At 42.3% G+C, this 27,628-nt stretch overlaps 1 pseudogene across 1 annotated transcript; it reads left to right on the forward strand.

Moving 5' to 3' along the window:
- On the forward strand, positions 1 to 26,951 carry LOC148105912 (NACHT, LRR and PYD domains-containing protein 1 homolog; annotated as a pseudogene). Its single transcript, XR_015718539.1, has 15 exons — positions 1 to 41; positions 1,462 to 1,554; positions 1,654 to 1,803; positions 4,868 to 4,944; positions 5,061 to 6,901; positions 13,418 to 13,848; positions 14,086 to 14,373; positions 23,569 to 23,609; positions 23,964 to 24,043; positions 24,815 to 24,870; positions 25,003 to 25,217; positions 25,420 to 25,679; positions 26,121 to 26,240; positions 26,338 to 26,479; positions 26,626 to 26,951. The product of XR_015718539.1 is annotated as an NACHT, LRR and PYD domains-containing protein 1 homolog (transcript).
- Positions 26,952 to 27,628: the final 677 nt, after the last annotated feature.

Genomic DNA, 27,628 nt, shown 5'->3' on the forward strand with positions numbered 1-27,628 from the left:
TTCGTGAATGTTGTGGCGCAGTTGATCGTCTCCATGTTAAGGTAACGTTAGCAGTCTGTACTGTTTTCCTGGCTAACATCAGCTGTGTGCAGCTTAGTTTCAGCATAAATCTGCTTCGTTTTATGTGAGATCAGAGTCTGGGAATGAGACAGAAACAGTTAGTTGATGATCAGCAGCTGAACTCAGAGTCGATGTTACTGTGGATCCACTGACTGATGACTGTAGGCAGCTTCTCCTGCCTCCATCAGTCTGTGGATGTATGGGCTCAAATTGTGGTCATAAATATTTTGTACTTGTAAATCAGGATTTGTAGGTGTAAAAAAGATTTGTGTGTGGACTTAGCCAAAAATACATGTGAAACTCTGCACTCAAGTTTCAAGTTACTAGTACGACCTCATTTTTCTTCCTTTCATCTGATTGGCCAATGTCATGTCAATCACAAATTTAACAATCCAATCAGAGAACAGGTGGGTTTGGCTATTGGAGGGGTGCTTTATGAAGCTTCAGGTCCTTGAAGGGAATAAATGCCCCTTTTCATGCCAGCCCAGCGTTTTCCTTCATCACTAGGAAGGAAAACAGTCTGTGGTTGTCCGAGTTTTGTGATTTTTGTGTCACAGGTTTACATGCTTAATACAGGGAACTCCAGAGCACTCATAGGACACGGTGTCCCGCTGCACACACACAGCACACAATGACAGCTGCAGAGTTTGTGTCTGATGTATTAAGTATGAAACACTGTTGGGATCAAATCTGGTCAGAATGAATCCAGGTGCAGGTGTGTCAGTTTAGGACCACTGGACTAACATCCAAGTGCTCACAATATAAAGTGTATTCTGTAGTAACATCCTGGTGTTGCAGCAACAGTCCCACATGGAAACGTCAACAGTCAAACTCAAAATCTCTTTTTGTCAACAATAAAATGACAGCAGACCAATTTGGACAAAGTTGGTAAAAAGCTTCAGAAATTAGTAAAATATTAAAAAGTGTCTTGATGCTCAATCGGGGTGGCTGTAGGTCAGGTGGCAGAGCAGGTCAGCCACTAACCAGAAGGTCGGTGGTTCGATCCCAGGCTGCTCCAGTCTGCATGCCAAATATCCTTGGGCAAGATACTAACCCCGCGTTGCTCTCCGATGCATCCATCGGAGTGTGAATGTGTATGAATGGTAGATACTTAGCACTTAGATCAGAAAAAAGTGCTTGTGTGAATGGGTGTGATTGGGTGAATGAATTAGCTGTATAAAGCGCTTTGAGTGCTCAGACAGAGTAGAAAAGCGCTATATAAGAACAAGTCCATTTACCATTCAATCATCCAGGTAAGGGTTAGGTAATGCTGTGATTGATTAAAACGTGTCTGAATTAATCAGTGGGTGCTGAGTGGGTCAGTCAGTGGGTCTGCTGGGCTGATTTGTGTTTCCTCTGCAGGTGAAGGTAGAAAGTGTGTGTGAGCTGATGTGAATTGAGCAGCATGGATCAGTGTGAGGACAGAGAGGAGGGAGTCCCTCCCTCTAAAAGCACTCTGTGTGGGGAACATGAGAGCCAGACCAAAGCTCAGAGGTGAGATGACCATCTCTAACTGTCCATGGCTCTTCTCCATTCTCACATCACTGCTCCATCGTTATTCACACTCATACCTCTGTGTGTGTTGTTTTAAAGCCCAGAGCTGTGGGGCGTACCAGGCTCAGCTGGACATAACCCTAAAACTAATCCAGAACCTGGACCTGAACCCAGCTGTGTTTCCTTAAAGAGCAACCGGTCGAAGGGTGTTGGTGATGACTTTAAAGGCTGTTCTTCTGCTGCTGAGAGGTAATGTGTGTCTAGATGTTGTTCCTGACTCTGTATTTATGAATAAATCCTCATGTCTAATATCAGCTCAGCTCTTTTTCACACACATTTCTATGTTGGTATGTGAAGCGGTGTGTGTTGGAGTGTTTCCACAAACACAGCAGTCAGAGTGGAAAGAGTGGATGTTGTAGGAGGTGTTTGTGTAGTGAAGAGGCTGAGTGTCTGTAGGACTCCAGCTGCTCCAGCAGGTGTCTCCTTTGTGCTTTGCTTCAAACACAGTGTAGGGAGGAGCTTCCACTCAGGTGTTTCAGGTGTTGCTGGATGGAGGAGGACAAATAGTTTTTCCCTTCAGTGACACTTCAGCAGCTCAATGTTCTGGGGAGATGTTTGTCTTTATGAAGGTTTATGGATTATTGTTCTTACTTTGGTTAAACTGAGCAATACATTTTCCATCTAACATTTAAAGTAAATTTCCAGGTGAAAAAAAAGATCTGCAGCTGCAGCCTCTGTGATGTTTCACAGTCTGAAAGTAACAAATTCAACCAGAGTTCAAACAAAGGCTTAATATACGTGTGTATTTGATATAATGCCAACAAGTACAAATAGGTGTTCTTACAGGTCTTAATCATAGAGGTCTGATAAGTCTGGTGACTTTCACAGTCAGCAATTTTGCTGCGTTTTGTTTTATATTGGCCTTTTTAAAGCCCTTCAAATGCTCCCACATTCATACTAGTGATGGGTCGGTTGTGAACGAAATGGCTCTTAGAGCCGGGTCTTTGACGTGAACGACGCGAGCCGGCTCCTTATCGTGAGCCGTGGTTTTTTTTTTCTTAATTTCACCCTCTCTCTCACACTTTTTTCCGCTTCACTCAGCGGTCAAATGCAGCCATTCTTTGTGCTAGCTCGACCAAACCTGAGACCACAGTGCAGGATAATGATTATCATCTGTCTCTGTCAAGGACATTTAAAATCCACAAATAACAAAAATAACAAAAATAATTATATTTGATCATTAAAAATCTCTTTTCACTTAAAAAAGCATGAGCACACTGGTGGATTACAGAAACATGAAAACTCGTTAACAGTAAAGTTAATTTAGGCGTAAACAAAGTGTCAAACATACTTAAGTAGAAGGACTGATGTTTGTGTTAAAATACCCTCTTAAAGCTGAAATAATGATTCAACTTTCTCCAAAAGTTGATTCTGTTCATCTGGACGTAGTTTTGTGGGAGAAACGTTTCGTCATCATCCAGGTGACTCCTTCAGTCTCAGCTGACTGCAGGTTTCAATCTTATAAACAGGACATTTGCATAATGACTGAAACCAGCCCACTGAAGGAACAAAGGGCTGGGAGGTCATGACCATTGATCAACAACCACTGATCAATGGTCATGAGTCCCATTCACAGAGAGTTGGGGAATGGCTGCAATCACAGCATTGTAAGATGGTGACAGATGTACCCTTAGGCCCCCTCCTCAATTCAGAGATGGTCTTTCCCTTTTCACGTAAATGGCCTCCTTGACTCCGCCCTCAAACCAGCGTTCCTCCCTGTCCAGCATGTTACATCCTCATCCTTGAAAGAGTGTCCACTGGCCTGTAGGTGTAAATAGACTGCAGAGTCCTGGCCTGACGAGGTAGCTCTTCTGTGTTGTAGCCAGAGGTTGTTTGGTTTCGCCAATGTATAAATCCTGACAATCCCCCTGCACTTAACAGCGTACACTAAGTTACTCTGTTTGTGTCGGGGGACCCGATCCTTGGGGTGGACCAGTTTTTGGCGCAGTGTGCTTTGGGGTTTAAAAGCCACAGAGACCCGGTGTTTAGAAAAAATGCATCTCAGCTGCTCCGATACTCCTGACACATACAGGATCACTACAGGTTTTCACTTGGTCAGCGGTTGTCCTTCTCTCCTGGATCGGCTGGAGCTTTCTTTAAGTACCTTTCCAGCTTTGAGAAAAGTCCAGCTGGGATAACCACATCCAGATGAACAGAATCAACTTTTGGAGATTTAGTTTCCTGGATGATTGAGAATGCATCAAGACGTTCCTCCTAAAGTGTTATTCAGTGTTGTGACAGTCAGCTGCTTCAGCTGCTGCTGGGATGGGCTGTGGCAAAGAGAACAGAGAAAATCAAAATCAGAGTTTTTCTCTGAATTCAAAGCAAGGAAACAACAATATATTCTACATGGTGAAACTGATGGTTCATGGTGTTTGGGTCTGTTTTTCTGTATTTATGCAGATAAAGTGTAAGCTCAGATGAGTTATACCATCAAATGTTAAAGGAAAATATCAGGATGAGTGTCTGTGAGCTGAGAAGGACGTGAAGCGAGCAGTTTATCCCAGAGCTGAAGCTGCTCTGTGTGCAGAGATGAGCTCAGATTCCTGCTGTGATTGATCAACAATCACAGAAATGTAGACTTGTAGTTATTACTGCAGTATGGTCACAGCAGATACTGATAAACATGTATTATGAGGATGGATGATCAAGTTTCTCACTCTCTCCTTTAAATCTCAGTTTTTTTCTTCTTCACAGTTTATCTGTTAATTTATTAATGAATAACACTGAAAGAGTTTCTGTTATATTTCCCCTTGAACATCACCTTATTAGGGTGGCATTAGGAAATAGCCCCCCTCCAAAGAATGAATAAATGAATGATGATAATAATAAAATGATTAAAAAGCAGAGCTCAGAGTGGTAGAATGGTCAAACATGGATCCACGGGTGGTTCAACTGCATTTGGTGACGTGACTAAAGCAAATCTTTCAAATAATCCCACCATCAACGGGATGTTGTCTCCTTTACTACGGTTACTTTACTTGGTCACCGTGTGAATTTCTTTTAAATGAACCAAATTCTTTTATTTGTTGGTTGTTGCATATTTAATCTCTACAGTCAGGAAAGGAGGAGATGAGGCCTCAACAATGTTGGGTTGTAGCTGTGTTTCAGGTTAGAGTGAGTGTCCATGGAATAAATGTAAGTCAGTGAACTGGAAACATGACTGTGTTCAAACTTTTTTTCCTTTTTATAATGAGTTTAATCAAAGGTGGACAGAAGTATATCCACTTTGACTTTTCTGTGTCATCATCAGAGCTTCTGCACAGTGTGGAGAAAGATCCAGAACCAGAGCTGGACTGCAGACAGCCAGTCAGAGCAGCTGTGTACAAAGTAAGACTGAACATCTGTCTGCTGATGGACTCATTTCTGAAAACTGGACTTCTTGTGTTGTTCAGACATTGAAGAGTTTTCTTTCTCTTTAGTCTCATTGTTTTTCTTTCTTTCAGCAGATGTTGGTCTGCAGGAGGTTTTAGATGAACATAAGATCAGTCTGAGGAGGAGATGTGAACGTGTGACAGAAGGAAGTGATGAAACAGGAAGTAGAACCCTCCTCAACAGGATCTACACTGAGCTCTACATCACAGAGGGACAGAGTGAAGAGGTTCATACCCAACATGAGGTGAGGCAGCTGGAGACAGCTTCCAAGATGGACGCCCTCCATGGCGCTCCAATCAGGTGCCAGGACATCTTTAAAGCCTTACCTGACCAACAGAGACCCATCAGAGTGGTTCTGACCAACGGCGTGGCTGGTGTTGGAAAAACCTTCTCAGTGCAGAAGTTCACTCTGGACTGGGCAGAGGGCTTGGAGAACCAACATGTCAGTGTGGTGGTTCTGCTTTCATTCAGGGAGCTGAACCTGATCAGAGATGAGCAGTACAGTCTCCTGGAGCTGCTCCATGTTTTCCATCCAACATTACAGAAGGTCACAGCAGAGAAGCTGGCTGTCTCTCAGCTTTTGTTCATCTTTGACGGCCTGGATGAAAGCACACTTTCATTGGATTTCACCAACAGGAAGCTGCTGTCTGATGTCACACAGAAGTCATCAGTCAGCCAGCTGCTGACAAACCTCATCCAGGGGAATCTGCTTCCCTCGGCTCTCGTCTGGATAACTTCCCGACCTGCAGCAGCCAATCAGATCCCTCCTACATGTGTTGACAGGCTAACAGAAGTATGAGGCTTCACTGACGCCCAGAAGAAGGAGTACTTCAGGAGGAGATTCAGTGATGAAGAGCTGTCCAGCAGAATCATCTCCCACATGAAGACATCCAGGAGCCTCCACATCATGTGTAGTATCCCAGTCTTCTGCTGGATCACTGCTACAGTTCTGGAGCACATGTTGACTACAGAGCAGAGAGGAGAGCTGCCCAAGACCCTGACTGACATGTACTCACACTTCCTGCTGGTTCAGACAAAGAGGAAGAAGAACAAGTACCATGAGGGACATGAGACGAGTCCACGGGAGCTGACGGAGGCTGACAGGGAAGTTCTTCTGAAGCTGGGGAGGCTGGCGTTTGAACATCTGGAGAAAGGAAACATCATGTTCTACCAAGAAGACCTGGAGCAGTGTGGGCTGGATGTGACAGAGGCCTCGGTGTACTCAGGAGTTTGTACAGAGATCTTCAAAAGAGAGTGTGTGATCTTCCAGAAACCAGTCTACTGCTTTGTTCATCTGAGCATTCAGGAGTTCCTGGCTGCTGTCTACATGTTCCACTGTTTCACCAACAAGAAGACAGAGGTGCTGAAGAAGTTCCTGGGGAAATACTGGAATGATGACAGTGATGACGATGACAGTGATGACGATGACAGTGATGACTATGACAGTGATGATGATGATGCAGGCAACTCTTTTCTTGATGTTTTCCTGAAGAGAGTCATGAGAAAATCCCTCCAGAGTAAAAATGGCCACCTGGACCTGTTTGTTCGCTTCCTTCATGGCCTCTGTCTGGAGTCCAACCAGAGACTCTTAGTAGGTCTGCTGGGTCAGACAGAGATCAGTCCAGGAACCATCCAGAGAGTCATCAACAACCTGAAGGAGATGAACAGTTATAAATTCTCTCCTGACAGAAGCATCAACATCTTCCACTGTCTGATGGAGATGAACGACCTCTCAATACATCAGGAGATCCAAGAGTTCCTGAAGTCAGAGAACAGATCAGAAAAGGAACTCTCTGAGATCCAGTGCTCAGCTCTGGCCTTCATGCTGCAGATGTCAGAGGAGGTTCTGGATGAGTTGGACCTGCAGGAGTACAAAACATCAGAGCGGGGATGACAGAGACTGATTCCAGCTGTGAGGAACTGCAGAAAGGCTGGGTGAGTCCAGATGTGATCATTAACATCATTGATCAGTGTAGGTTAGTAGTTTAATTTTGAAAATAAAATCAGATTGTAACCACAAAGTGTTTGTGTCCGTACGCTGCAACCTTCCACACCATTCCTTTATTGTACAGACTCAGCAGCAGCTCCATGGATCCCAAATCCAAGAGTGGAGAACAGATTTGAAGTGTGTCACATCCATGCAGTCACAGCTGTTTCCACCATGTTTCCACTGATATTAATCCTGTTCAATGACACGTTTCATATCAGTGAATATGTTCTTTAGGACGTCCACTGACATGTTTAAGTGTCCTGCTGGAAATCACTCAAATCATCCATGAAATCCATGAAAAATCCTTTTAGTGTTTCTAACTTCACCCTCTGTCCTCTCTCTCTCTCCATCCTCCTCACTGCTTCTTTCACTGATAATCACACAAACATCGTATTCAGCTACAAAATAACACAATAATATCATCTGATGATCATTATTATAAGAGCAGGATCCATATTTGATATCAGAGTAACACACTGCTTGGTTATGTGCAGTCATCACTAGTGACTGTGGGTCAAACAGAAGCTCTCTGATTGGTTGCTGACCTTGGTCACCTGTCCACTCTCACCTGTTTGTGTTTGTTCTCTCTTTGCTGTCTCCATCCTCTCTCTCCTTTCTCTCCCTCTCTGTCTTTGTACCGTCACTCAGGTCCAATGGAAACAGTGACATTTACAAACCAATCAAAGACAAACTGATCCATGTCAGGTTTTAACAATATTCATAGTGAATACAGGCTGCTGCTGGACACAGACAGGTAACATCATTTTGACTTGCTGTCACCTGGATCTGGACTCATAAACACTGAAGCCCTGAACAGGAATACAAATCATTTTCTGCCAACTAGCGACACACCAGCAGATAATGGCTCAGAAAGCTAAAATGAGCCAATCATTTCTGTGTTTAGTTCCCCTGAAATCAGATCTGATATCAGCAGCTCTGAGTTCATTCATCATTATTGTCCAGTGATGAGATTTCTCCTCTGTTTGGTAACAGTCAGCAGGTTTTTCCTGCGTGTGGACGTGAACAGTCGTACCTGACAGCAGGTAGCAAACAGAGATCATCTTTCCAGCTGGAACTCTTCACTGAGCTGAACTCATTCAAAATGTTCTGGAGTCAAAACAGGAAACAGTCCAAATGTGTGTCTTCACTCTGACTCTGGATCAGATCTCAGTGACAGACTGTGGACATTATGGAAGCCTAAATGTGACACCATCTTCCTCCTTCATCTGCAGATTAAAGCCAAACAAAGATTCTCATTAAAAGTCTGCAGGTCTGAGAGAGACTCAATCGTTGTGTCATGTCAAACACAGTAAGAGGAGCTGAAGCACAGATGTGAAGAGCAGATTCATCAGATTATGACCTCACTCTGTTTTGTCTTCATATACATTCAGTCTGTGTTTATAATGCAGATTTTCTGCTTTTATAATAACACATTTTATATTTTCTATCATCACAGACTGAGTCTGTGTGGACTCTCAGAGACTCACTGTGAAGTTGTGGCCTCAGCTCTGAAGTCCAACCCCTCCCATCTGACAAAGCTGGACATGAGTTACAACCTCAACCTGCAGGATTCATATGTGAAGCTTCTGTGTGCTGGACTGCAGAGTCCAAACTGTCGACTGGAGACTATTAGGTGAGTTCACTGACTGCGGCTGTTGTTGTTTTTCTATATTTCAGGTCTTTGATTGCTGTTTGAAACTTTCTTTAGTTCCTAAATGTTCATGATGTTTCTGAAGACAAATGTGAAGAAGTTTGAGTGCTTTCAGAAATGTTGTCTTTCCAAATGACTGAACAACAATTTCTCCTTTTGGCTCCAAACAGAAGTGACAGACTTGAGCAGGGTTCATTTAAAGGCTGACAGAAGTGGAGTGGTGATGGGGAGATGTTTGAAAGGACAGTGTTTCAGCCTCCACAGGTTCATGTTGTGCTCCATCAGTCAGTGAAGATGAAGTCAGTGCTGATGAGGCTGTAGAGTGTGTGAGGGATGTGAATGAGGATGATGAAGATCTGATGATAGCAGATAAAAACAGGCTGCAGAGACTTTGAGCCATACAGGGCACACAGTGTGTGTACAGAACAGCTGAAATCATTATGGAGGCCTCACTGGAATATGGAAGCATCACAGTACAGCTTCAGTGAAGCATTAAAGTCTCTGATATGAGATGAGAAATGAAGCAGCCAGAGCTTTTGCATGAGTGGAAATCCACTGTGACTGTGAGCTGCTGCTACAGCCTCCAGATTAGCCAGCAGCTCATCCTGCTCAACATTTTCTCACCAACTTTAATGGAAGTGTGATGTTTTCAGCTGGAGTGATGGTCAGGGTGGCCTCCCTCTCCTCTTCTTCTCCTCTTCCTCTTTCATTTGTAAAGCCACTTCTGCTGCTTTCATTCATTTGGAAGTCCTGTAGCTGAGTTTGGGAGAGACTAACAGCCTCGGCAGCAGAGGGGAGAAAGGCTGTAACACCACCACTTTACTCTGTTCTACCTGTCACATCATTTTATCAGGAAACAAATATGCTCATGTTTTTAATATGTTTGTCTTGAAGATGTAAGAAGATCACATGGTGCTTTTTATTATTGTGTTGGTTTGTTTCCTGTCTCTTGGATGGAGCCCAGCTGTGCATGGCCCCTGGGCCTGTGGTCAGAGTGTGTGCTTGATAATCCGGCCCAGGATGAGGCCAAACTGACATGGGATGAAATGTCTGTCACATAATTGAGCTTAGTGTAGTTTCATTTCTGCACAATTTAAAAACAACCAAAACTTGTTTCTGTCTTTTCTATGTTATACTGTAGACTTTCTTTGATACTGTGTCCAAAAGGAGCAGCTTTTACTTTGAAGGGGAGCCGTCTCTGTTTCCTCTTCAGGTTGGATGATGGAAGCAAATTAGTGTGTGATGTTCTTTCAGTGTTGCACTTTGTAGATGGTCCCTGAGCACTGGTCTCACAGCCAGCTGCACATAGAGACCAGTGTTGTTAGTCCAGCTCAGAAGATGACTTGTTGGAATGAAAATGAGCTTGTAGTTTGTCTGCTTTAATAATGTGACTGGAAAAAGGTGCTGGACTTCAAATATGTCCATTTCTTTCACACCTCACCTTTAAAAGTGAAGCCTTGTGGTTCCTGTAAGGAAAAACACGACTTCTTCAAGTCTTTGTCCTGTTTTTATGATAAATGTACGACTTTAATGTGAAACATTCAGAGTTTTTTCTCTTTTTGTGTTTCTTTGAAGCTGCTTTCTGTTGGCTTCAGCTGTTTGGAGTTTCCATTTTCTAAACTTCTACATTCTGAACCTTCTTCAGCTCTGAACAGATGATTAAACACTGAATGATTTCAAGCTCACACTTTGTCTAATTAACTTACATCTTTCATTCTTTATACAGATTGGACAACTGTGGTTTGTCAGAGATCAGCTGTGATTATCTGGCAGCAGCGCTGACGTCCAACCCCTCCCATCTGAGACAGCTGGACCTGAGCTGCAACAACAATCTGCAGGATTCAGGAGTGAAGCATCTGTGTGGTTTCCTGGAGAGTCCAGGATGTGGACTTGAAACTCTGAGGTCAGTCAGCATGTTTTAGTTGTGCTGAGATGAATATGATGTGAAAGTTGTGCTGACACTAAACTGCAGACATCAGGCTGATATTATACTGATCCACACTGAGGATCTTCATGGTAAAGTCTGTTTTCTTCTTCTCTGGTTTAGTCCATTGACTGCAGCAGAACAATGTTCACATTTCAAACAGTGAGACTCAACGTATGGCCCGCGGCCCACACGCGGCCTGCCCACCTTTCCTGATTCAGAGAGAGGGGACCCTGATTAACTGTGTAGTGTTCTTCCTCACAGTTCTAAGTATCAGACACAACAATGAATAATCCACAGCTGACTGTCTTTAGCAGGTCAAAGGTCACGGCACACAGCAGACACTGGGAAATATTATAATTCTGATCATTTATCAGCACATATCCATATGTATAAAAACAAAGCTGACACTGTGAGACTTGATCAGAGGTGTGATCATCACAGCAGAGGCCTTTGTGTCAAAGTCACTGAGGATCAAACAGAAACACATGAAGCAGATTTTCCTGTTCTGGCTTTTTATAGCAGATAACCTTCAAAATATTCTGCAGTCGATCAAAAACTGAAGCAAACCATGAATCAACATGTGAACATGACCTGATGCTGCTGAAGTGAAGCAAAGTTACAGAGGTTTGATTACAGACACAGCTGAGAGTTTGTAATCTGTCATCATTTTAAAAGGTTTAAATTTCTTCAGTATTGAACAGCAGAAATGAGGCTTTGTTTTCGGAGGCCGACAGCAGTGAACACAACAGCAGACTGGTGCGTAATAAGCAGTGAATAATGCAGAAAACAGATTTTTGAAGGTAAACTGTGCTTGAAGTACACTGAGAGAGAGAGAGAGCTGTGCAGGAAGTAAACGTCAAAGTCAGAGAGAATTCATGACGATGTTCATCAAACGTAAAGCGTCATTTGGATCTTCTTTTGCTGCTGGTTCAGTCAGTTTTGGTTGGAGACAGATGAAACCTGCAGCTTCAGGATCTGTGAGCTGTCCACTTTCAACCCCGACGGCGTGTCCGTGTACGTGCCATCGAGAGAACGATCCACGCTCTGTGTTTCCATCTTTGTGTGTTTAGCTGCTCTCATTTACTGTTTTATCTGTTTGGTTGTTGTTGAAATACTTTTGGGAGCTTTAACCTGAGATTCTGGCAAAATAGATTTATATTAAAAATCGATTCAGGATTGAATGAATCAACATCGCTTTATTCAAATTAAAACCATTTAAATGGGAACATTAATTTTTTACACCCGCCTCTAATGCTGGGTAATGTCAGCTGGTCCATGTGCAGTTGGCTGTGAGGCTCAGGGAGCGTCTACAAAGTGCAACACTGAAAGAACATCACCCATAAATATTGAGTAATAACTGGACTCTCATACAGCGAGACTCAAATGACTCACCTTCCTCATAGTCCTCAACAACATGGAGATCGGTACCTCCCTGTATGACGAGGAGGGCACCGGCATGATGACAGTAGATGTTTGTGTGAAAGTGCTGGAAGCAAATTAGTGTGTGATGTTCTTTCAGTGTTGCACTTTGTAGACGCTCCCTGAGCACTGGTCTCACAGCCAGCTGCACATAGAGACCAGTGTTGTTAGTCCAGCTCAAAAGATGACTTGTTGGAATGAAAATGAGCTTGTAGTTTGTCTGCTTTAATAATGTGACTGGAAAAAGGTGTTGGACTTCAAATATGTCCATTTCTTTCACACTTCACCTTTAAAAGTGAAGCCTTGTGGTTCCTGGAAGGACAAACACGACTTTTTCAAGTCTTTGTCCTGTTTTTATGATAAATGTACGACTTTAATGTGAAACATTCAGAGTTTTTTCTCTTGTTGTGTTTGTTTGAAGCTGCTTCCTGTTGGCTTCAGCTGTTTGGAGTTTCCATTTTCTAAACTTCTACATTCTGAACCTTCTTCAGCTCTGAACAGATGATTAAACACTGAATGATTTCAAGCTCACACTTTGTCTAATAAACTTACATCTTTCATTCTTTATACAGATTGGACAACTGTGGTTTGTCAGAGATCAGCTGTGATTATCTGGCAGCAGCACTGAAGTCTAACCCCTCCCATCTGAGAGAGCTGGAGCTGAACATCAACAACAAGCTGCAGGATTCAGGAGTGAAGCATCTGTGTGGTTTCCTGGAGAGTCCAGGATGTGGACTTGAAACTCTGGGGTCAGTCAGCATGTTTTAGTTGTGCTGAGATGACTATGATGTGAAAGTTGTGCTGACACTAAACTGCAGACATCAGGCTGATATTATACTGATCCACACTGAGGATCTTCATGGTAAAGTCTGTTTTCTTCTTCTCTGGTTTAATCCATTGACTGCAGCAGAACAATGTTCACATTTCAAACCTTCAAAGAAGAAGAAAAATCCTCCACTGGATAATTCACTGTGAAACTCTCCAACTCTTCATTCCACCTTAAAGTCTGTCTGACACTGAAATCCAAAGCAAAATGTGCATTTGCTTTACAGACAGCAGTCCAACACAAACATACACACATCATCCAAAACACAGTCCAACATCCAAATCTCCTCCACTGCCAGCATGAATGATGGGAAAGAGAAGGAGGAACACTCTGAGATTCAGGGTTAGAATGAGTTTCATAAAGCAGACTGTGAAGATCAAAGCTGCATTAGAAAGCTTACATGAATGAATGAGTGGACAGAAGTGGACAGAGATCATCTGAAGCACTTCAAAGGCTTTAAATCATCACATTTCTCTTTATTCTTTATCAACTCTGTTAGTTTCTCTCAGTTTTCTGTGGAATGAAGCTAACAGCAGGTTAATAAGATGCTGACCAATAGGTTTCTATTAAAGGTTGTAATTTTGAGCTCCATCAGTGTCCACGCCTGTTGCTCAGTGGCTGCCTGAGGACAAGCCAATGACACTGCCTCACTTTGAACCACTCTCCATAGAGTCATCCGTAGGTTCAATGCACGATGCTAGGCTACGTGTCCGCCTGGCTCGTCTTCAGTTGGAAAGGGAGGATCGTGAGAGGGAGTTCCAGCTAAAGAAGGAGTTGGAGCTTAAGCGTTTAGACGCAGAGCTTGCCAGAGCCAGGGAGGTTGAATTGAAAAAGGTGGAGTTGGAGGCGGAGACAACTGCTAAGTTGCGACAGTTGGAACTCCAGCAGGCTTCCCTTCCTCCGACTGCCTCCATTCGGCAGGCAGAGGCACCATTTGATGTGGGGAAAAACATTCGTCTGGTTCCAGTGTTTCGCGACACTGAGATTGACAGTTATTTTGAGTCCTTTGAGCATATAGCCGCAGCCTTGCACTGGCCACGGGATTCGTTGGCTATTTTGCTATGATGTAAGCTGGTAGGTAAAGCTCAGGAAGTTTGTTCCTCATTGTGAGCTTAGGACAGTCAGAAGTATGACAAGCTGAAAAATGCCATCCTGCTAGCTTATGAGCTAGTCCCAGAAGTTTATAGGCAGCGTTTCCGGGGATTAAAAAGGGGACAGGGGCAATCCTACCGAGATTTTGCAAGGAAGAAAAGTGTGCTTTTGGATCGGTGGTGTGTGTCCAGCAAAGCTGCTGACCTGGTGTCAATACGTAAATTAATGCTGATAGAGGAGTTTAAGAACTGCATCTCCAAGCGCATCGCAGTATACCTCAGTGAACATAAGGTGTCCTCATTACAGCAGGCTGCAACACTGGCTGATGAGTTTGCCCTCATCCATAAAACTAGTGTTATTAAGCACGACCGACGCAATGCCTCAGTGAAGGTTAGCAATGTGCCAGCTGTGCAGTACTCAAGGAGCAAGGTACCTGTGTCCCGTCCCAAGGTGAAAAGAAAGTGTTTCTTCTGTTTCAGGTCTGGCCATTTGATAGCAAATTGTGAGGCCTACAAACAGAAACAATCGATCTCGAGGGCTAGGAGTGTACCAGCTAGCAAAGCTGATACAGGCGTGGTTTCAAGAGCCAAAACAAAGCTCTGTTTCTTCTGCCACAAACCTGGCCACCTGGTTGCTAACTGTTTGAAAGCCCACTCAAAGCAAAAAGGTTCTGCTTTGAAAGGAGTCAATCGTGGTTCACAAACGGACAAAGTTGCCAGTCCGAGACAACAATTGGAGCATAATTGCTCGGTGTCAATTGGTCACTGTCAGAAATCGACCAATTGTGATCCGCCACCTGTTGACCGTCTTTCAGGTCTAGATGACCTGCCGTGTGATAGATTGTGTGTGACACAACCATTCCAACCTGCACCTCTGGCTAACCAGCATGCCTGTCGCCATGACCTAGCAAAGAAGCGCCTGAAAAGTGTTTCAGTAAGGCCTTCTTCTAGGCCTTCTTCCGCTGGGTTCTCCTTATGTAATGACTCGAAAAACATCTGGCTGTCACTCGAGACAATATTTTGAGGGAATTGAGCCAACCCCATTCAGTGTTTTGGACCCATCGAAAAGGTCTTGGCAGATTTGGCAGGCTATGCCTAACCGTTATTATGGTGCATGGTAAGTGATATGTTTAAAAGTTGGGTAGGACATTCTGTGACAATCCACTGGTTTGTATTTATGGGAGGGGGTGTTACGGCCCTAGCTGGGCCTCCTGAAACTGCCCTTGTGTGGGCGTGGTGTTTTTCTCCACCTCCTCCTCTCTTGCCACTCCTACCCCCTCTGTTTCTCTCACTCTCCTCTCTCCCCAGGACACAGCTGCTCTTGGTTAGCCTCGTTTGCCACCTGAATCCAGTCAGCAATCACCTTTGAGGCTATTTAAGCGGGGGATGATCTGTGTGCAGGGTGTTTTTTTTTCTCTGGTGTTCCCACATTGGGTGACGACGTTGTCAGGAGAAATCCTATAGTGTGGAAGCAGTGTGCAGTGTAGCTGCTTCACGTGAGTAGTGTGGGCTTGTGGGCCTCGGCAGCAGTAAAGCTAGCTGCTGCTAGTGACAGGGTGAGCTTAGTGATGGGCAGATGAAGCTTCATGAAGTACTGAAGCTTTTCATCCAATTGGTTCACCCCAGCGCAAAGCTTCTTGAAGCTTCATTTGCTCTAGTAGGACACCTACTGGACGTAAAAATATTAGTAGGCACGAATTTGAAGAGTGTGTCATTTTGCACACAGCCTGTAAATGTCAACAACAAAAGGAGTGTGTAAAACATGTATATTGTAGTGATGGCAGTATACTGTGTATATTTATACTGGCAGTATGGAAAATGATTATTTGGAAATGCTTAAAATGGAAATGATCATTTACTGTGAGGTGAGGTGTGGTTGGGGTGTGGACAGTGGTTGAGCTTTTGTAACGTTGAGGTATGGACAGCTACAGATTGAGGCCTCAGTCCTGCTTGTTCACATTTTATTCTGTAAAAACTACATTTTAACTGCTTTTATGACATATTTAGTGGGGAGAACATAGCTACGATTTAATGATTTAAAAAATCTTTTAAATCCTTTGTCCTCCACAATGCTAAATGGCTGGGAGTCCTCAATCACCGTGCTAACCAGGTCTTCATCTATTTGAGATTGTTCTCCTGAGGAAAGACAATAAAAACAAAGCACAAATATAAATATCACACACGTAACTTATAACAGTTGTATAATTTTGTTATATCATTTAGTAACATTACTGCATGCTATATTATCATGGCATTTGATGGCTCACCTGGCCTTGCTCCACAATCAGTGTTCCCCCTATTCTCATGCAAAGCTTTGTAGTGCCTAAGCATGGATGAGGTGTTGTTGTTATATCCCAGCTCCCTGGCACATAGCAAACACTTCACCTTGTACAAAAGTAAAGCCGCTTAACATACATTGTATTGCACCATCAGTATTATGAAAATACATCTTCTGTAGAAATTTACATACCTTGTTGGGAGGAATAAAATCAAAATGTTCCCACACAGGGGAGGACATCCTCCTCCTCTTCTTAGCTGGCTCCATTCTCTCCTGACTTTCTCTCCTCACTCTCATAAACCTCTAAACTCTCACTAACCGCAACTCTCCATCAAACACCCACATTTTGAATGAAGTCTGAGGGGTTTATATCGCTGCCATAGCTCCCGGCAAAGTTCGAACCACTTCATGAACCAGTCACGTGGTACAGCCGGAAATGCTAAAAAAAAACAAAAAAAAACTCGAGACACTAACTATAGAAATAAATCATATAACATGACAAAACTGTGATAAATAATCATTTTTCTTAGTAAGGTGAAAATGAACCTTACCCATATATGAACATTGTATATACGGACTTGGGACTAAAACCCTTTGAGTATACTGATCACAGGCCATGGGACTTGAAAAATGATATAGACCCTGAAAACAATGTCTATACCCATAAGTATGATCAAAAATGTGAGTATTATACAAATGAGCAGTTCAATCAAAATATAATAATGGATAATGTAATATCAATCATACATTTTAATAGTAGAAGCCTCAATTCAAACCATTCAAAAATCCTGGACTGTCTGGCACAGTTTTCTAAGAAATTCACTGTCATTGTAGTTTGAAATGTAGAATCATCAGTGAACTGTCACTAGCACTGGATAACATAATGGAGTGCATAACTATTGAAATAGAAGCTGAAAAGTCAAAGAATCTGCAAATCAGCTGTATCTACAGGACCCCTGGATCATGTATAAAAATGTTCACAGAGGAAATGTTGAAGATGTACAATCCCATTAACAAGAAAATGACATTTATATGTGGTGATTTCAATGTAGATTTGTTGAATCCAACTGTGAACAGTGCCATCACTGATTTCGTCCATACAATGTACAGCATTAGTCTTTATCCCTTAATCTGCTGTCCAACTAGAATAACCTCACATAGTGCTACACTTATTGATAATATTTTCACTAATGTTGTTGACAGGAATGTTGAAAGTGGATTAATAATAAATGACTTAAGTGACCATCTACCAGTTTTTGCAACAGTACAGAGCTACGCCAGGATTAACAGATGTGAACCTAATAAGAAATGAATTAGACATAAAACACAAGAAGCAATTTGCCGCCTTAAGAAAGAGCTCAACAACCAAGACTGGAGTAAATGGACTGATTCTTATATAGCGCTTTTCTACTCTCTCGGAGCACTCAAAGCGCTCTATACAACATGCCACATTCACCCAATCACACCCATTCTCACAAGCACTTTATCTATACTTAGTGCTATTAACATCATTCACACACATTCATACTCCGATGGATGCATCGGAGAGCAACTTGGGGTTAGTATCTTGCCCAAGGATACTTGACATGCAGACTGGAGGAGCCAGGGATCGAACCACCAACCTTCCGATCAGTAGGTGACCTGCTCTACCTCCTGAGCTACAGCCACAGGGAATTAACAAACTAAGACTCACAGGGAGATCCACACATCAAGAGGGACGAGTAACATCTATGTTCAAGACGTTGACGTGGCATATGAAAACTTATCAATAATATTAACTCTTTACAATAAACACTGTCCCCTGGTGAATAAAACAAAAAAACTAAAAACTCAGGAAAAAAACCATGGCTAACAAAGGGGATACTGAACGTATGCAAGAAAAAGAATCTGTTGTACGAGACATTTTTAAAGAAAAGAAAAATAGAAGCTGAAAAAACTTATAAGAGGTATAAGAATAAATTGATAGGGATCATGAGAAGCAGCAAAAGAAATTACAACAGTAAACTTTTAGGTGAAAATAAAAAAAAATATGAAAAACATGTGGACAGTGCTAAATAATATTGTAAATAAAGGAACTAAAGGATTGGAATATCCAAATAACTTTCAAATACAAAATACAACAACTAGTGACATAACACAAATTGCAAATGGTTTTAATGACTTTTTTTCTTGATGTTGGTCCTGGCTTGGCTAAAGAAATTGTAAAAACTGGGCACCCTCCTAAAACTAAAACTATTAATGTAGCAAACTCAATGTTTATGAGGGGAGTAGATGAAAAGGAAATTATGGATGTAGTCACATCCTTTAACTCCAAAAAATCAACTGACTGTGATGGCATTGATATGTACTTAATTAAAGGTATTTTTGGATGTATTGTGAAACCATTTACCTACATTTGTAATCTGTCATTACAAAGTGGTTTATTTCCTGATAAGATGAGAATTGCAAAGGTAGTTCCAATATATAAAGCTGGAGATAAACATCTTCTCACAAACTATCGGCCCATCTCTCTACTTTACAATAGATTATATGACTTTATCATAAAAAAACAATGTACTATATGAACAGCAGTATGGATTTAGACCCAAAAGGACCACAACGCATGCCATAATGGAGTTTATAGATACAGTAACAACTGCTGTTGAAAACAAAGAATATGCTGTCTGAGTTTTTTTAGATTTAAAGAAAGCATTCGACACAGTTGATCACAACCTTTTACTTAACAAACTATGTACATATGGGGTCAGAGGGGTGGCCTTATCATGGGTTAAGAGTTACCTTAAAAACCGTTAACAATTTACCCAAATTAATGCCATGAAGTCAGAACTGAAACCTGTTGTGTGTGGGGTTCTCCATGATCAGTTTTGGGGCCGCTGCTTTTCATATTGTATATTAATGAGATATGTGCTATTTCAAAGTCTTTGAAAATAATATTATTTGGGGATGATACAAACTTACTGTGCTGTGGAAGTAACTTGGAACAACTTCTGAATGAGCTAGAAAATGAATTAAATAATCTGAAGACCTGGTTTGACCATAATAAATTAACATTGAACCTGAGCAAAACAAAAGTCATAATATTTGGGAATTGCACATATTCTACTAACAGTAAACTGAAAATATCAAAGTCTCTGGTAATTCTCTACAAGGTTAAGGATCTCATAAATCAAACGTCATTATATACTCTCTATTGTTCTATTATACTGCCGTATATGACATACTGTGTGGAAGTGTGGGGAAACACGTATAAGACACACACTCATCCAATATACATTCTGCAAAAAAGAGCAATAAGGATAATAAATAAAGCTACTTCAAGAGAACCATCAAATCCACTTTTTATCAAATTAAATAATCTCAAATTTAAAGATTTGGTTGACCTTAGAACTGTGCAAACAATGTACAAAGCAGCGAATATGTCACGGTCCTGGGTCAGTGACCCAGTGTTTTGAGTTCTTGTGCCTCTGAGATTTTTGTATTATGTTCTCAGTTCACTTTGTTGTCCCAGCTTATTCTTTAGTGTAGTGTCTTTGTTTGGTTTTCTTGTATTCTGTTTAGTTCTCTGAGTATTTAGTAGCTCCCCTCTGTGTCTCTTTGTTGTTGGTATTGTCTGTGTTTCTTAGTTGCTCTGTCTCCCCTAGTCTAGTTTGCGTCTTCCTGTTTTACTTTGAAGGTCTGTGTCTCATGTGAGTGTATCCTACTTTGCTCCCTGTCTCGTCAGTTCTGATTTCTCCCAGCTGTGCTCTCCTTCTGTGTCTCATTCCCCTCGTTACTTCCCAGTGTATTTAAACCCTGTGTTTCTCTGAGTCAGTGTCGCGTCGTCCCTCTTGATGTGTGGATCTCCCTGTGAGTCTTAGTTTGTTAATTCCCTGTGAGTTTTAGTTTATGTTTTTTCCTGCCAGCAAATAAAGCTTTAATTTTGAGTTCATCCCCTGAGTCTGAGTCCTGCATTTTGGGTCCTACTCCTGCTAGCCACACTGCAATCCATGACAGAATAAATCTTTGCCCCACGACATTCAGAACTTGTTCCAAATAAGACCAAATACTCCTGACCTGAGAGAAATGTTCAGCAAGCCAGTAGTAAGAACAAATGTAAAATATCAGAGCATCACAGTCAGAGGAGTTAGTGTGTGGAACACCTGTACAGATGAAATCAAGACAAGTGCATCAATACAAAAATTCACACGATTTTTTTTATAGATCAAGCCCTGAGTAACCCAACCTTAAGTTTCTTTAAGGTGTTTGTCACGTAGATATAAAATAAGCTCAGAGATTAAGCGGGTGTTATAGACAGGGTGATTAGTTTATGTAAAAATGTAGTTTGTTTTTGTTCTGGTTTACGTGCTGAAAATGGTTTTATTTGTGTATGTTCAATGTGTTCGACTTGTACATAGTTAAACATATATGAATCAAATAATATTGAATCCTGGATATGGAATTGTAAGCAATGAAATTTGAAGTAAGGGGGTAGGAACAAGAAAAGTTTAAACTTCATCCTACTCCTTTTCGAGCACACGCATTCTGTAGACATAGATATATACATGAAAACTTGATGATTTTTAAGTTTTATTTTTTATTTATTTATTTTTTCTATTGTTATTTCAATTATATTTGCATGTTTGAAATAAAATTATATCTATCTATTAGGGGTGCAACGATACTCGTATCGATATTGAACCGTTCGATACAGTGCTTTCGGTTCGGTGCGCATATGTATCGAACAATACAGCATTTTTAATTTATTTTATCAACTTTCCTTCTGACGGTGCTGTCTGTGTTGAGCGCTCAGTGGATCTGCGCTCGACAGTGCAGCCTAGGCGGAGTAGTCGAACACAGATTCACTGAGCGCAGGGCAAGCTAGCGAGACAAAAGTTAAGCTCTCCTTGCAACATGGCAAATTGAACCTCCCCCACCCTCATTCAGATCTGGCGTTTGGAACTATTTTGGTTTTCATGTGACGTATGACCCTGAAGGTAAGCGCGTCATGGACTAAAGTAAAACAGTATGTTGGATGTGCCAGCAATGCTCAATTACATGGGTGGGAACTAGTGTGTTAGCACAGTTAGCTTGTTAACGTGTTCGGTAGCTCGTTAACAGAGATTTGCCGTGTTGTGGCATTAACCTCATTTCAGATTAACGCTGACAGCACTAGTGGGAACACAACGAATATGACTGCCCATTTACGCCGACATCATCCTAGTGCAAAGACAAGTGGAAGCAGACAAAAACAACAAGTGCGCATGCTACAAACTTTACCAGAGTCATTTTGACAGCCGTTAGCACATGATTCTCCTTAATAAACTCTCTTTTCCAAAGTTGAGTGATTCCTCAATCAGATACAGGGCTCGCAAAATCGTTAGCCCGACGTCCCGGGGCTAGCGATTTTTCCAGTCGGGCTTCCCTGCCCTGCCTGTCGGCCTATCATAGGAAGGAAAAATATATGTCAATGCTTTTGCATTCTATCGGAAATGTAGCTGGGTAATTATGTCATTGGCATCGGTGAGCCACTGTCAATATGTGACATATTGAAATCGCGTTTGAATTTGCGCTTTTTTTTGCTTTCACTTTGCAATCGCGCGAACTGTGTATAGAGAGCAACAGCACTGATTGGTGAGTGATGATAATTTATGCACCAATTCCTCTGACATCATCTTATCAATCGTTAGCCTACTATGCAAACATGACAAGTGAAATCTCCCGCAGCAAGCTTAAACATGTGAGAGGTTGATCGCACAGAGAATCGCTGAGCGTTATGTGAGTGCCTGTGTAAAAGCAGCAGGATATATATTTTAGTTCTGCTGAGCCAAATAAGACAGGTCAGGGTGAAGAAGTGACAGCCAAAGAAAAGCTTACCACAAAAAAGTTATGACAAATCAGACTATAAGGCAAAAAGAAAGTGCAGCTTTATGGTTTCATGGACAAAAGAATTTCTGTGGCTGCAATATGACAAGCTAAATAACCAGGGGTGCACATAAGTGGTCCGCAGGTGCGCATTCGCTGTCAAAATAAAAACGCGCACAAGATAAGAAGTTGCAACGCGTGTTTGCGCATAAGATTTTCTGGAGGAGGACAGACATTTGTTTAGAACTCTTAAAGATGTCGAAGAAGCTCCTTTAAGCAATTACTGTGATGTTCCTCCACCTCCAAAGAAATGGAGTCCGAACCACAAAAGAAGCACGTATTCTCGGAAAAGTGGTTGCAGGAGGTGAGCTGGCCTCAAACAAATGATGAACTCACAGATATGTGGTGCAGAATGTGCCGTGAAAATTTAATAAATGACAAATTAATAAAAAGGCATGAACATTTTTTTTGTATCGAAAAAATATCGAACCGTGACACCAAAGTATCAAACCGAACCGAACCGTGAATTTTGTGTATCGTTGCACCCCTACTATCTATCTATCTAACCTAAGCAGCATTTCATTGGACTGTGGGAGAACATCCAACCTCCACAGAAAGGCCAACAAGCTTCAACCTACAACCTTCTTGCTTTAAGGCACTAGTGCTAACCACTTTTCCCCATTTCAGCCCAAATCCTGCATCTTCCTGTTTCTGACTCCAGGCCAGCTCCACTAACACTTTCTCATCAGACACTGCCACCTAGTGGAGAAAGTCTTAGTTCCATTTGAAGCTTCAGATTACAGTTAGTTCCTTTACAAAGAGGTGGAGGTGGTGGGGCCACAGCACCATCATCACTGAGTGCCATAGGACACTTAACCTTTGTTTCCATATTCTGGGAACTTCCTGTTAAAAATATTTATTGGACAAACTGGAAGAAATGATTCAAGGACTTGGTCACAGAACAGAGATTCAAATCTCCAAAATCCAACTGGCTGCATCAGGACATATAGTCTGAAACTCTGCACAGTTTCCTGTTTGAAGCTGCTTCCTGTTGGCTTCAGCTGTTTGGAGTTTCCATTTTCTAAACTTCTACATTCTGAACCTTCTTCAGCTCTGAACAGATGATGAAACACTGAATGATTTCAAGCTCACACTTTATCTAATAAACTTACATCTTTCATACTTCATACAGATTGAGTTTCTGTGGTTTGTCAGAGATCAGCTGTGATTATCTGGCAGCAGCACTGAAGTCCAACCCCTCCCATCTGAGACAGCTGGACCTGAGGGGAAACAACCTGCAGGATTCAGGAGTGAAGCATCTGTGTGGTTTTCTGGAAAATCCAGGATGTGGACTTGAAACTCTGAGGTCAGTCAGCATGTTTTAGTTGTGCTGAGATGAATATCATGTGAAAGTTGTGCTGACACTAAACTGCAGACATCAGGCTGATATTATACTGATCCACACTGAGGATCTTCATGGTAAAGTCTGTTTTCTTCTTCTCTGGCTAGGCTTAGTACACCATTAATCAGTTGTGTTTTAACGTTGCTCTCTGCAGGGTTGATGAGAAGACTTTTAAATCTTCCATAGACAAAACCAGTGAGTACTGAGACTCTGTGTCACATTCATCACTATTTCATCAACAGCATATCACATGAAAGCTCGTTTGTGCTTATTTCATTCTGCGAAAATCTATAAATTATGGGATGTGTGTTTAAGGATATGTTTTTAGGTACTGGTTTTGGTCAAAATATTTTAATACTTTTTAAAATCTTTTTAGTGAGTGAGAAGGCTGCACCTGAAGAAGATGGTGGGTCTTTAAGGAAGAAAGAGAAATCCCTCACAGACAGTTTGTATTTGATCAGAAAACCACTAAAAAACTAATATGATTGTAAACAGCACCAGTTAGAGTTCCAGGGAATCCTGAATTATTCGATGTTTGTCTCTCATCAGGTGACTCTGGGGTCAGACTGAATCCAGACTCATTAGACACACAGCTTGATTTGTCTAAGGATGACATAAAGCACATTAAGGTGAGAGAAAAGCATGTGGATCTGATTATTGTCTTTTGACACAAAAATGAGGCCTTCAGCACAGAAATTGTGTCAGATGTGTTAAAGCACAGGGCAGACAACCAGTCAGGTTTTAGATTCTGTGTCATTGTCAGTATGTTACTCGCAGTTTTGAAAGTGTGTACAGATAACACCTGATGTGTACTCTGTGTGCCTAGGGGCACACGCCACTAGCTGTGTTGTCCATCTATGTTTCTACCCTCACCTATGGCCACAAACTGTGGGTAGTGACTGAAAGAACGAGGTTGCGAATACAAGCGGCGGAAATGAGCTTCCTCCGAAGGGTGGCTGCCCTCTCCCTTAGAGATAGGATGAGAGGTTCGGCCATCCGGGAGGGGCTCAGAGTAGAGTCCCTGTTCCTCCACATCGAAAGGAGCCAGCAGAGGTGGTTTGGGCGTCTGACAAGGATGCCTCCTGGGCGCATCCTGGGTGAGGTGTTTGGGCATGTCCCACCGGGAGGAGGCCCTGGGACAGACCCAGGACACGCTGGAGAGATTATATCTCTCGGCTGGCCTGGGAACACCTTGGTGTTCCCCCGGACAAGCTGGAGGAGGTGGCTGGGGAGAGGGAGGTCTGGGCTTCTCTGCTTAGGCTGCTGCCCCTGCGGCACCGGATAAAGCGGAAGAAGATGGATGGATGATGGATGGATGGGTGTACTCTGTATAGCTTGTTCACTGTTTACTTGTTTATTGCTGCTTTAAACAGCTGATGTATTTCCTCTCTGAATTCCAGCCTCCATCAAGCTTCACCCCTCAAGTACAAACTGAATCCACACACATCTCCTACAGGTGCTTCTAATTTCACATTAGGTTGATAACATGTATGTAATGATGTGACAAGACGCGTGATACAGCTGGAGGTGATCAGACCTCAGCTCATACAGGCTGGTTGGAGTGCTTCAGCCCTTCTGTGTCCTACAGGTTCAGGTGTCCTGGTCCAGGTGTGTTCCAGTGTACTCTGACCAGACTAGTGTTTGTTATGGCTCAGGAGGCGGAGCTGTTGTACAGGACTGTCCAATGGGATGAGAGCCTCCTTCAATTAGCTGGAAAAACAGCTGCAGGGCCGCTGTTTAACATCACATGCTCTGAGGATGCAGTCTGGGAGCTCCACCTGCCACACTGTGAAACAAAGGAGGGTGAGCACTGTGCTTTGAAACATCTGTGTTACTGTGTGGTGCTCAGCTAATATGAACTGTTCTTTATCATACAAATAACCACAATGCAGTTTATTTATAACAAAAAAGGATGGAGGTGAACTTGTTTGCAGGAGATGTAATCCTCAGATAAGGTGAGAAGTAAATCTGAACTCTCAGAATGAAAAGCTCTTTCCTTTCACAGCGCTGTGTGTTGATGGCCTGCTGTCTGTTGCCCACATCTCTGATGATGGGATGAGCATCTTGGAGCCGCTGGAGATCACTGCCACCCATGTGGTTGTGAAGGTTCCTCACCTCTCTGGGTGGGGCGTCATCTGGGATGATTTTAAGCGGCTCCTGAACATAACAGTAAATGGCCAAGTTCTGCTGTTCTTCCGACCTTCAGAGACAGAACCTGCACAAATCAACATGTTTCTACTCCAGGAAAATATCCCATTGTCAGAGGTAAATAGTTTCATCATCTTCACTCTGTGGTCCTCTCAGAATCCAAATGATTCTCAGCAGCTTTCTGATAATAAAGTAAAGTTATGTACAGGTTTACTGGTCACTCCTCTCTGATTACCTGAGACAAAGAGTCAGGCTCCATTTAACTTTTCTTACCCACATTGTTGACCAATCACTGCTCTTCTTTATTCACTCCCAGTAATGACCCTAAGCTGTGAACATTTGATGTTTGTGACCCATAATGTCAGATCTGACACTTCACTGATAAAAATAAAATCATGGAGCTTTTTTTTTCTCTGTGCAAAGCTATTCTATCTCAAGAATGATTGTTTTTGATTCATACTGACACATGATATTCTACACCTGATATGTTTAAATGAGCTCTACAGGTGAATAGACTTATTAACGTTACCAGCATAATAAACTGTCCTGTCACTTCAGGTGGCTGCCCAACAACACGATGATGCTAAATACATCCAGACCCCTGCTGACTGTCTTTTCAGCTTCAGTCAAAGGTACAGTGTCCACTGTGACCCTGAGAGCAGGATAATACAGCCGAAGGTGAGTCAGCAGTTAGAAACTATATGCTGCTGAAATGAAATGAAAGTCCTGGATAACCCACTCGTCATGAAAATGGCACCTTTCTGTTGTTGTTTAGCAAACACAGTTTCGCTCAAAGTTTGGCCCAAATTACCATCCAACATTTCAAGTTTTCCTGAGAACAAATTCAGGGTTTGTGACTCTGATAGTCAAAGACCAAGAGGGGAATGAAATCTGGAAATCATCTGTTTGCCTGCCAGGTAAGATTCCTGCCAAATACCAGCAGAAATTACCCTACAAACTTCTGCAACAAAGTTATTTTATAAAAATTCAACTGAAATCATACTTCTCTTTTCATCCTCAGTTCAAAGTGCTGTTAAATGTCTATCTTTCTTTGTTCCTTCAGCACCAAGAACAGAAACCTTAATGAGAAATGTCCCAGCTGAGTCCGGAGTGCCGGCAGACGAGAGGCTGCTCACAGTTCGCTCACAGTTTATTGACAGAGTGTCTGAACCTGTTTTAGACAAACTTCTGGATAAACTCCTGGAGCAGCATGTTATCAATGATCAGGAGATGGATTCAGTCAGATCACAGCAGAGCAGAACAGATAAAGCACGAGACGTTATTGACACAGTGCGACGAAAAGGAAGTGGAGCCAGCTCACTTCTGATCGATGCTCTCTGTGAGGAGGATCCATGCCTTTTCACAGAGCTGAACTTAATGTGAATGAACACAGATTTCTAATAAATCTCAAAGACCACTGACAGTGTCATTATTGTGATCTTCATGTGTGTGTTGGAAACTGGACTTTAGTTCTTATTAAAACCTGGACTCTGACTAGAAGCTGAGCAGGACATTGGATGGACTGAAGCAGAGTCTGGGACGTCAGTAAGTCTCTGGGCTGCTCATTATTAGTGCACAAACCAGGAAATATGTGAAGCTCCAACCTGTAGCTGCTAAACCACATCTACAGGTTGAAGAGCAACACCTCAAGTTATCTGTGACTGGCATCTGTTTCAAACAATATAACTGAAGCTGTTTTTACCTTTAATGCTGGAATAACATATTGAATCACATGATCAGTGTTTACAATCTGATTACTGAGGTTCTCGTCTGTGCTAGCTTCTGCTTTGAGGAGCATTTTGTGTTTCTGCCTGTATAAATAAAGTTTTGCTGTTTGCTTTCTTATGCTGGAGTTTGAATTCATGTTTTTAAACAGTTTGAGCTTCCTGTTCGTGTAACCCGTTCATGTGTTACGTCCGTCATTGCGTTGTGTTCTGGCGTGAAAGTAAGAGGCAGGAGACAGCACTTGGGTCTTTGGCTCTTTACTGCACATCTGCAACACAGAAATACGGGTCTGATCTGTGTGTGTCACGCGCCTGCCAGTACACCTCTCCTGACAAAGGAAA

The sequence above is a fragment of the Neolamprologus brichardi genome, chromosome 3 (genome assembly GCF_056152115.1).
Source record: "Neolamprologus brichardi isolate AB-2024 chromosome 3, ASM5615211v1, whole genome shotgun sequence".
Lineage (NCBI taxonomy): Eukaryota > Metazoa > Chordata > Actinopteri > Cichliformes > Cichlidae > Neolamprologus > Neolamprologus brichardi.